This window comes from Chelon labrosus (assembly GCF_963514085.1).
Source record: "Chelon labrosus genome assembly, chromosome: 1".
Classification (NCBI taxonomy): Eukaryota; Metazoa; Chordata; class Actinopteri; order Mugiliformes; family Mugilidae; genus Chelon; species Chelon labrosus.
This window is the reverse complement of record NC_140337.1, coordinates 29711362-29723788: the sequence shown is the minus strand read 5'-3', so window position 1 is coordinate 29723788 and position 12427 is coordinate 29711362.

Below are 12427 nucleotides of genomic sequence, written 5' to 3'. Positions count from 1 at the left end.
CTTTTCTTTGGCTGAACAGGGACCTCTTCAAATTCTTGTGCCAGGTCCTCCTCCACCTCTTGTACGTTTGCTGAAACGGGTATCCATCTAGCAGCAGGTGTAAGCAAAGAACACAGCACCATGTCATAGCAGCTAAAGTTGCATTAGTTAAGATACAATAGTCAAACCTAACATCATAGTTGTTTAGAATTAGCGACAAGAAAACGGGAGGAAATTCTACTAACGTAATAGTCTGTTGGCTGCAGTTGTAAGTATTTAAAGGCTACGGAATTAGCAGCCAGTTTAAGCTAACTAGCGTTAGCGTTCAGCATTAGTTGCTGAACGCTAACTTTACCTAAACCGCAAAGTCCATAGACTGTAAACAAAAAGACGTACTGGTTATAATGTCCTCTTCAAAATAAAAATCCGTATTTCGTTTTAGCTTACCTCAAACAGTAAACCTTGAGATCCAGACTCCAGATTCCTGCGTTGCGCTCCTGTGTCCATCTGTCGCGGAGGGATCTCTCTACATAGTCACGTAACGTAAACGTGAACGTTACGTTACGCGCGCATTCAGTTCAAATTCAATTTTGAACAACACTTGTAAACAGTGATGAAATACTAACAAATATGTTTTGTTTATTTGGTTCTACATAGACTGTGTGTTTTATTGTTTGTTATACAGATATATCCTCTAAATCTTTTATTGATAAAAGCACAATTTTTGAGAAACTATTCATGTTGAATTAACAATATTAACAAAATTAACAATAAAACACACAGTCTATGTAGAACCAAATAAACAAAACATATTTGTTAGTATTTCATCACTGTTTACAAGTGTTGTTCAAAATTGAATTTGAACTGAATGCGCGCGTAACGTAACGTTCACGACTATCAAGAGCGATCCCTCCGCGACAGATGGACAGGAGCGCAACGCAGGAATCTGGATCTGCAAGGTTTACTGTTTGAGGTAAGCTAAAACGAAATACGGATTTTTATTTTGAAGAGGACATTATAACCAGTACGTCTTTTTGTTTACAGTCTATGGACTTTGCGGTTTAGGTAAAGTTAGCGTTCAGCAACTAATGCTGAACGCTAACGCTAGTTAGCTTAAACTGGCTGCTAATTCCGTAGCCTTTAAATACTTACAACTGCAGCCAACAGACTATTACGTTAGTAGAATTTCCTCCCGTTTTCTTGTCGCTAATTCTAAACAACTATGATGTTAGGTTTGACTATTGTATCTTAACTAATGCAACTTTAGCTGCTATGACATGGTGCTGTGTTCTTTGCTTACACCTGCTGCTAGATGGATACCCGTTTCAGCAAACGTACAAGAGGTGGAGGAGGACCTGGCACAAGAATTTGAAGAGGTCCCTGTTCAGCCAAAGAAAAGAAAGCCAATCAAATATTCCCCGAAGAAGAAAAGTAAGTCTATTTTTTTTCCTCCTTTCGCCAGTAGGCTTGGAAATTTACTTTTTATTTATACTAATGTATATAGTAGTTGGCTGGTTGAGGCAGGTACACTATATTACCAAAAGTATTCGCTCACCTGCCTTTACTCATTCTATGAACTGAAGTGCCATCCCATTCCTAACTCATAGAATTCAATATGATGTCGGTCCACCTTTTGCAGCTATTACAGCTTCAACTCTTCTGGGAAGACTGTCCACAAGGTTGAGGAGAGTGTTTATAGGAATTTTTGACCATTCTTCCAAAAGCGCATTGGTGAGGTCACACACTGATGTTGGTCGAGAAGGCCTGGCTCTCAGTCTCCGCTCTAATTCATCCCAAAGGTGTTCTATCGGGTTCAGGTCAGGACTCTGTGCAGGCCAGTCAAGTTCATCCACACCAGACTCTGTCATCCACGTCTTTATGGACCTTGCTTTGTGCACTGGTGCACAGTCATGTTGGAAGAGGAAGGGGCCCGCTCCAAACTGTTCCCACAAGGTTGGGAGCATGGAATTGTCCAAAATGTTTTGGTATCCTGAAGCATTCAATGTTCCTTTCACTGGAACTAAGGGGCCAAGCCCAGCTCCTGAAAAAAACCCCATACCATAATTCCTCCTCCACCAAATTTCACAGTTGGCACAATGCAATCTGAAATGTACCGTTCTCCTGGCAACCTCCAAACCCAGACTCGTCCATCAGATTGCCAGATGGAAAAGCGTGATTCATCACTCCAGAGAACGCGTCTCCACTGCTCTAGAGGCCAGTGGCGGCGTGCTTTACACCATTGCATCCGACGCCTTGCATTGCACTTGGTGATGTGTGGCTTGGCTGCAGCTGCTCGGCCATGGAAACCCATTCCATGAAGCTCTCTGCGTACTGTACTTGGGCTAATCTGAAGGTCACATGAAGTTTGTAGCTCTGTAGCAATTGACTGTGCAGAAAGTCGGCGACCTCTTTGCACTATGCGCTTCAGCATCCGCTGACCCCTCTCCGTCACTTTACGTGGCCTACCACTTCGTGGCTGAGTTGCTGTTTTTCCCAAACGCTTCCATTTTGTTATAATAGAGCTGACAGTTGACTGTGGAATATTTAGGAGCGAGGAAATTTCACGACTGGATTTGTTGCACAAGTGGCATCCTATGACAGTTCCACGCTGGAATTCACTGAGCTCCTGAGAGCGGCCCATTCTTTCACAAATGTCTTGTTTCACAGTCTGCATGCCTGAGTGCTTGAATTTATACACCTGGGGCCAGGCCAAGTGATTAGAACACCTGATTCTGATCATTTGAATGGGTGAGCGAATACTTTTGGTAATATAGTGTATTTCCATTTTTGCCTGTCTACTCAATAAATAATACGCACATAAATACTGGGAATTTTGTTGGTGTACTCAATGTAATGCACTCCAGTACACCACCACCATTCACTGACCTCAGTAATCCACTTGAAATACTTCCTTTGTTTCAGTGTCTCCAACAGGGACATTGGAGTTGGCCAAACTGAAGGAACAAACCAAGATGGATCGACAGAAGATTGAACACCTTGAGGAGCGCGTTAATTACCTGGAGGAGGCCAACAGGGACCTGAAAGCTGACAAGGACTGGATAAAAAAAAAAAAATGCTTTGGATAACATCACAATAAAATGTTTTGTGTTGAAATACATTACGGAAACACTATCTCTTGACTTGTCTGTTGCTTTTGTTAAGGTATTCATATCGTCTGACAGTGTAATTACACTTAATGACATTTTAACGAAACATTCAAATCTTTCCACTTTACTTGAATTCAGAGAAAATGGTCATGACACTGTTATAAACTGGTTTGACTCTGTAATTATACATAATGACATCTTAATGGAAAGTCAAAATCTTTCCACTTTACTTGAATTCAGAGAAAACAGTCATGACACAGTTATAAACTGATTTGGTCATGTAATTATACATAATGACATCTTAATGGAAAGTCAAAGTCTTTCCACTTTACTGGAATCCAGAGAAAACAGTCATGACACTGTTATAAACTGATTTGACTAGGTAATGACCCTTAATGACACCATAATGAAAAGTTAAAATTATTAAATCACTGTAGGAGGGAAATGTGACAGTCTTAATGAAAAGGACAACATTTATGACGCAATTGTAATGGTCTTGTGACAGCCAGTGTCAAAACCATCCATATATGACGGTTTAATGTCACGTTAAGACATCAAGCTAAATGGGTTTTTTTTGTTTGGCAATTAGGTCTGCAATGACATGTTTATGACAGGTTTTGTTGTCTTGGTTGATGTCAAGTTGTCATAACAAGGACATCTCAAACAATGTCAACTTTACATCAAAAGTGACATAACTTACCGAATGACACTTAATGACAGCTGTCATAAGTATTCATTAATGTTTATGACAGGTGTAATGTAATGGTTATGACAGTGTTATGTCAGTCTTATGAACACATATTCAAGTAAAGTGTTACCGAATAGACTGGTATGATGTAGACCACCTGCTGGATGAACAGACAAAGAAATGATTTGATCAGTGACAGAAAGCTTCACATATTTGACTCTAATCTCAGAGAGACTGAGTTTTCTGTTCTTAATGAACTACTGGTGGATTTTGACAAACACATCTCTCCTCCATCTACAGGTCAAATGATAGAACTACAGGAAGAAACAGCATTTAAAATACACACAGTAGATAATAGAGAATATGTTCTGAACAAGTTACTGTCTGACTGTTAACAATCTGGAATTCACCTCCTTTTTACTCAGATAAATGAACTAAAGAAGAAGAAGAAGAAGCTGGAGGAGGAGCTGGAGACCAGAAACAAAGAGCTGAAGGAGATAAAAGATGAGGTGAAGAACAAGCTCATAGACATGGAGAGAGAAGTACAAACTCACAGAAACAACACTTTTTACTCAGACATTTCTTACACAAAAAAAAAAATACATAGACAACTATTTACTTCACATTAATCACGCCAACAAAGAATAAGAATAATGTTACCGGTCCATGTTACACCTCATGTTACCTGTGAAAGCAGGTATAGAGCGGAGAAGTAAATACACGATGCGTCTTCGTTTCCTTCCAGAATGTGTCTGAGGGAGTGGCAGAAGGTGGGGCTCCCTTACCGTACCCTCCGAACACCTGAAGTGACCACAAATGTTCCGCCCCACTGCTTTCAAAATAAAATGACCCCCTTCTATAGGTTTCTTTATTTTTAAATGAAAATGAACTTCCTGTGGAAACGATGTAGAGTTTAAAGAAAACTCTGGTCAAACATTCAAATCCACTCAGAGGAAACATTATAAACTAGACTTGATCACATCTCAGAGAAACACTGAACAGAACTCATCAGAAATGAAATCTCTCTTCATCTCTTCTTTCTACCAGTTAATGAAGCAGATCACCAAAGAAGAGGAACAGGGAATGAAACATGAGAAGGACATGAAGGAGCTGGGAACAGAGGTTGATCTTTAATGCAGATCTTTTAATTCCATAATAAGGAAGTAGTTTTTAGTCAAATCAGTTTCTCATGTTCCTCAATAAGACTAACTGTTTCTCATCATGTCTCTTTTCATGTGACTTCACTCTCAGTGGGAGAAGAAGCTCAAAGAGGAGGAGGAGAAAAGAGAAAGAGCTGAGAAAGAAGTGGAGACTCTGAAGGAGAAACTGAAGACTGAGGTTTGTCTCTTTCACCTGAGAATCATCAAATCATTTTCATCTTTTATATCAGATCATGGACAGCAGAGATGTTTCTAAAACTGAAGTGTTGCTCATTGGTTAAACTTTGAGTCAGATCTCAGGTTTGAGGGTCATGTTAGAAACAGAAATATGTCATGGTATACACAACGCAATTGACAAAATCTTCTCGACGAGAAGCATTGGTTCGGGGGAACCTGCCTGCCCTGACGGAACGTTTGCTGCTGGATACACGATGGACTCCTGGGAGAAGTGGAGGGTCGTGTGCCTGGCGATCCTTTCCGTAGAGGACGTAGAGGATGTTTACTTATTTGGAACCATGATAACAGGATTTCTGCTGATTGGATTAGGCATTTTCCTGGTGTATCGGAAAAATCAGATGTCAGTGCCAGCAGTCAAAAGCCCAAAGATGCTGCCCGAATCAATTGATGGAGGGTGCAAAGTTGTTAGCGCTCAGACTGTGGAGAGAGCTATGAGCACACTGGCTGTGGCTATAGATCGCAACATGGATAACACCGTGGAGAGACTTATTGTGATTATTAGCCGCAAGATGGACACCACCTTGGAGGCTGTTCATGCTCTGACTGTGGTCAGTAACCGCAACATGGGAAACATCTTGGAGAAGCTTTCGGCTCTGCAAAGGCGAATGAACGACCTTGGTGACCAGAATGGACAAACAGAGTAGATCGTGTCTATTGAAATGCGACTACTCGCCCTAACCCAAACAATCATATTCAGATCTGCATTCCGGAGCCAGCCGGCCTTGGCCAAGGCCGCTGCTGGAACAAACCCCCCAGGAGATTGCTGCAGTGAGACGCTCTGTCCCATCCCTGCTCCCTTTCTTCACAAACACCTGCGATTGTTGACTTCGTCTGGGACCCAATCAGGGACGTCTCCACGGCAACTTGCTGTGTTATCGCGATGACATCCTGCGAACTGAGGCACTGACTGGAGGCTAGACTAAGCAACTCTCCAGGCTTACACTCACACACACACACACACATATGCAATACACCTCCCTAGCCCCAATCCCACGCCTTCGCAGCTTTACCCCTCCAGTGAAATAGGCGGGGTCCCATGGCTGCGCCGCAGTTGGCTGTGGCCGGGAGATGCCTGTCTACGCTGGAACACCTCCACCCCCCTTTCCCCTCCCCTGGTGCAAGATGTTTTGACTTATTATGTTGTAAAGTGTGTTTATATGTGCTTATGTTGCTGAGGTTTTTTCCTGGTCACACACTGTACTCCCCATGAGGAGTGTAGTCTGGGAGCTGCTTTTTTCTCCTCCTCTCTCCTCTTGTTTTTCTCACCTTTTCTGACCCCAATCTTCCTAAAATGGCTCCGATAAATGGTCGCCACGGTCTATTCTGTATGACCAAAGCAAATTCCTTGTATGTACAACATGCTTGGCAATAAAGTTGATTCTGATTCTGATTCTGATTAAGTATATTATCTGTGACAATGTTTGGTTGTCTTGGTGTTTCCTCTTTTTATTTTGTACGCTTCTTGTCTCGGTATCCTTAATGATTATTAGTCTTGTTTCTCTTCAGGGGGACGATAAAAATAAGACGAAAGACGAGAAGAAGAAAGATGAGGTGAAGAATAAACTCATAGATGGAGAGAGAGAAGTACAAACACACAGAAACATCAAACTGCAGCACTTTTTACTTCAATGTTTATTACAAATAAAATATGAACCAAAAACTATTTAGTTCTTATCAATGAGTGCAATAAATTAAATCTCTCTTCATCTCCTCTTTCTCCCAGTTGACAGAGCAGAGCAACCAAGAAGAGGAACAACAAGAGAAATGTGAAAATGACAAAGACGAGCTGGAAATTAAGATCACAGAGGTTCATTGTTTGTTAGAATTACTGTCTTTTTATCCAGAAATCATAAATTATTAGAGATTCAATGAACAACTTTCAGTAAGAGAGTAGTTTACAACTTAAATCAGAATACTAATGAAAGTAAATGTTTCTCTTCATGTTTCTCTGGAGGAGAAACCCAACACAGAGGTTCTTCTTTTTTACCCATAATCCTCAGCTATAACTTTTTAGTCAACTTTAACAAACATCCTTCCTGAAAACACCCAAACCTCACACTAGAAACATGACTAAGAACACATGGACGTTAACTAAGACCAGAAAGACTTCTCATTGGCCGTCTGTCTTTTATTGGTTTATAAACCTCTTCATGTTCTAGGTACAACCTCCTTATCAGATTGATGTTTGATGATGAAAAGTTATCTGAATGATTGACTGATAGAACATGAAGCTGACTGATGTGAAAGGACTAATCTGTGGATGTCGTCTCCTCCCAGTCAGAGGAAATCAAGCCTGAACTAACACATCTTCATCATTCTCTGACAAAGCAGAACAGCAGCAGCTCAGACAGTCAGGAGACGTCAGGAGACATCACTGTGGTCCTTTATCCCAAGGGGAACTATATCTGTCTCACAAACATGTCGGATCAGGTGATGCTGTTTATGTTTGGATGAAGACTGTAGAAATGTATAAACAACAATTGTTTAGTTGTCTAATTTCTACACAGAGCAGATTTAATAGATTCAGTCTCTCATTCTTCTTTTTGTCTTTCATTTCCATCCTGCAGGACAAACCACTGGGAGGACGTCAGTTAAAAGTACAGATCAACAATGGAGAACCCATCACATACACATTTGATCAATCAATGGCAGTCAAGGCTAGAAATATTGTTAAAGTGAGTCTTTCTAGATGTTTCATTGATGTTGTTCTATTTTCCATTTCCTTATTGTTCCTTCAGTTTTTCTAATTATTATTTTCTGACTGTGACTCTGTGACCTTTGGGTTTACTACATTTACAGTTATACCATCCAGACCGTGACAAGCGTTATGATGGACCTGGTGACCTGGTGTGGACGGACCTGAAGTCCTGGAAGCATGGAGACAAAGTCCAGGCCACTCTGCAGTGAAATAGTTCCCAGTTGAACTCCTTCAATAAAGTTCAGTAATCCAACAAACAGCAAACATTCTAGATGAGAAACAGCACGACTCAGATCTTCCTGCAGAAACCACACACTGCAGAGAAAGTCTCTGGAAACACTTGGCTCCATTTTAGTGGATGAGTGAAGTTTGATGTGAACGTTGGTTTGTTTGAAATCTCCTCAAAGCTCTTCAGTGATTTACTGTCATTGTATTCACCATCTCTACCAAACACCATCATAGATCCATTATTGATTAGGTATCCAGTAGCATCAGTGCAGAGAGACAGGAAATCACACGTCAGCAGAACTTGAATACAAAATATAAAAAAATGTCATCATGAGGTAGAAATGTGTGTAATGTATATAGAAAAAAACAAGGATATGTGTATACAAATGTGTAAATAGTATACACAACAGACAGCAGCCAGTCACTGGATGATCTTCTCTGCCTGATCATGGTGGTGGACATTGTTCATGATGGACCTGAGTTTGTTCAAAGTCTTTTCCTCTGCCACCGACGTCAGGGACTCCAGCTCTCCTCCTACCACAGAGCCAGCCCTCCTTCTTCCTGCTGCCTCCCCAGCACACCACAACATAGAAGAGGACGCTGGCAACAACAGTCTGATAAAACATCTACAGCAGCAGCTTCCAGCAGACGTTAAAGGACCTCAGCCTCCTGAGGAAACAGCTGACCGGTCCAGTTTATGATCCAGCTGTAGACCCAGGTACTCATAGGTCTGAACAACGTCCCCACAGTCCCTGTTGATGAATACAGCTACAGCTGGGCTTGGACCTCTGGAAGTCTAATGTACAGTTGTATAATGTTGACATAGTGTGATAATTAAAGGACTATTTACATTACACGTGTTGATTTATCTTTTATTGAGTTAAACCAACATTCATGTAGTATTATGTTACATTAAAGGATCAACAGTGAGGAAGCAGATGGGGGCTGGCCATCCTGCCTGTGTGTGAACAGAAACCTTTATCAGTATGGTTTAGTATTTTCTTTAGAGTTTAAATCATTATTTTACGTCAGCCCTCACCTCCTCAGCCTAGTGCCAAAGACTTTGAGCTGATCACCTGCTTTAAAAGTCATGGGTTAAACCATTGTCACAAGACGGGGGTCAATAACAGCAGTTGATGACTTACCTAAATGCTTTATGCAAGTTATTAGTGTTTGTGTCTTATTTTATATGGTGATAGTTTGATGTAAACATTGAGTGTTTCATTAGATGTTGCCCCCTGTAGATAGACTCTTCCTGTTAATCACCCAGAGCAGGGAGGGTATAAAAGGCAGCTAGTGGCTTCAGCCTTGTTGGTTCTGGTTGGTTTTGCTTCATGGTGTGTCAATTGGAGTTAATAAATGTCAAAGCATTTCCATGGAGTTTACCTCAGTCTAATGTAGTGATGGCCAATCAAGGCCTTGTTGAAGCTTTGGCACTTGATTTAAAAAATGGTTCATTACTCGAGGCTTCAGTGAGGCTTCATGCTTGTTTGGGATTTAATTTGCCATGCATGTTCCTGTTCGACTACACTTCATGGTTGTATGGTTTCAATTGACAATTCATTCAGTATTTCTAAATGAAATAAAAAGTCAGTAGCTTAAAAAATGTTCACTAGTGGGCGTTCAGTATGCAAGATGGTCAATGTGATCTTATTTCAAATGAGAACGATGAGCAAAACATCATACATTGAGGATGTCCTGGCACCATGGTTGTTGTAGAGTTCTGGTGATGCTAACGTAAGACACAAGAACCGTGGTGGAGCCGTGAAGGTGTCCTGTACCCCAACCTTATCCTGGTATGCAAACTGTAGTGGGTTGAGTCCATGTTGGACTTAGGTTCTGAGTTTGTGTATCAGCAAAGACACCATGGCCTAATAACTGCTGAGTTAAGAAACATTCAAGAAGCAATACCAGTGAATATTTAAGTTTGTCTTGAGATTCTCCTGTGGAAAGGACACTAGAATAGTCAGATGCAGACATGAAGAACAAAGTTTATTCAGAATAACATACAGAAATAAAGGAGAGAGAGCAACAGACTGTTAAGCTTGCACTAGTCAGGACGCTTAACCCACAATGCAGACCACAACAGGAATGGCTTTTTGACAGCTTTTACTTCCAAGATAAATCTTGAGGCAGATCGATGAGAGCTGGTGAACAGGCTGTGCATGGAAAGCAGGGCACGAAAGGTACAACAACCAAGTGGCAGGGTATGGGAGTGAACCAGAGTTAAACACTGCAGGATCTTAATGAGATGATGAGATGCAGGTGTGAGAGTGGAGCAGTCGAGGATCAATGGGGGAGTGTTTAGAGAATTAGGTCAGCCATGCCCAGCCTGCAGAGACAAGGGAGACAGAAGAAAACAGACACAGAACAAGAAGGGACTGACTTTAGCTTTAAAATTCTCCTCTTTATATACACTATCCTGTCCTAACAACTATCCTAACAGCAGGATTCACAAGTAAGGCTCATTGCGGCTAAGATGAAAATGCACGTGGCTCAATACATGAGCAGGCCTCAAAAGGGAACTGGTAGCAACACCAGAGGAGCCAAGCACCAGCTACTGGTCGAGTAATCGGCTGTGAACAGACAGACCAACCTGTACTCCTCCTGGATCGACTACAAGAAAGCTTATGACCACACATGGATACTGGAATGTCTGGAACTGTATAAGATCAACAGGAACCTAAGGGCCTTCATCCAGAACTCGATGGGAATGCGGAAGTCAACCCTAGAGGCCAACTCAAAGCCAAGTCAACGTGAAATGCGGCATATACCAAGGAGATGCTCTATCACCACTGCTGTTGTGCATAGGCCTGGACCGCCTCAGTCAGATCATCATATCGTTTATCATCATTATGAGTACCTATCCCGAAGTGGAGCAACAATAAGCCTCCTGTTCTACATGACTGACAGCAATATGCACGCCAGAAATGAGTCAAGGCCATGATACAGGATGAAACATCAAAAATCGAAGAGTACATCACAAAAATGGCCACAAAGGATGGACTGCTAAGTGAATGTCTCAGGCAACAGAAATCTGATGAGAGTGAAAAGGAAGAGGAGCAGATCACCTGGAGGGACAAGCCCCTAAGTGGCATGTACCACCGTCAAATTGAAAAAGTGGCTGATATCGAGAAGACCTACCAATGGCTGGAAAAGGCTGGACTCAGAGACAGCACAGAGGCACTGATAATGGCAGCACAAGAACAGGCCCTAAGTACAAGAGCCATAGAAGCTGCGATCTACAAGAATAGATCAGATCCAAGGTGCAGACTATGCAAAGATGCCCCTGAGACAGTCCAGCACATAGTAGCAGGGTGTAAGATGCTAGCTGGGTCAGCGTACATGGAGAGACACAACCAAGTGGCTGGAATAGTGTACAGGAACATCTGCACCCAGTATGGAATAGAAGTATCCAAATCGCAATGGGCCGCACCAAAGAAGGTGGCTGAGAACAACAGGGCCAAGGTGCTGTGGGACTTCCAGACTGACAAACAGGTCCTGGCTAACCAACCGGACATAGTGGTGGTTGACAAAGAGCAGAAGAAGGCGGTGGTGATAGATGTGGCGATACCAGCAGATGCCAACATCAGAAAGAAGGAACACGAAAAGGTTGAAAAGTACCAAGGCGTTGAAAGAACAGCTCCCTGTGGTAGTAGGATCACTCGGGGCAGTGACCCCCAAACTGGGGGAGTGGCTCCAACAGATCCCAGGAACAACATCAGAAGCCTCAGTCCAGAAAAGTGCAGTCCCAGGAACAGCTAAGATACTGCGCAGAACCCTCAAACTCCCAGGCCTCTGGTAGAGGACCTGAGCTTGAGGATGACACAGATACCAGAGAGATTTTTTATTTTTTTTTTATACCACCCACTTTATGCAGCATTGGACTCTGCGCCTTTGTTTTTATATTTAAGTTTATTGACTTTTTTTATTTCAGATGTTTATAGATTTAATGTTTAGATCTAAGTTCTAAGAATAACACAATTTCAATCCTTTGTATGTGCTGAACATATAGCAGAATTGACAATAAAGCACCGATACTGATTGTCTATAATGCATATAGCAATCTATATATTACATTACATTTTATTTTACATATGCTGTTATTGTAAAATACTTAAATAACACAGTAGTCGTAGCTTGTTCCCTATTTTTGGGTTAATTTTTGCCTTTTTGATATTTTCACTTCTGGTTAAATGCCAAACTGCATTTTGTTGTGTATGTACCTTTATTATCTGCAAAGACAATGAAGTTGAATCTAATCTGATCTAAAGGGCCAAAAATGAAAGTAGGTTAGTCTGTTAATGGGTGACTTAATGTGTGTTTTATT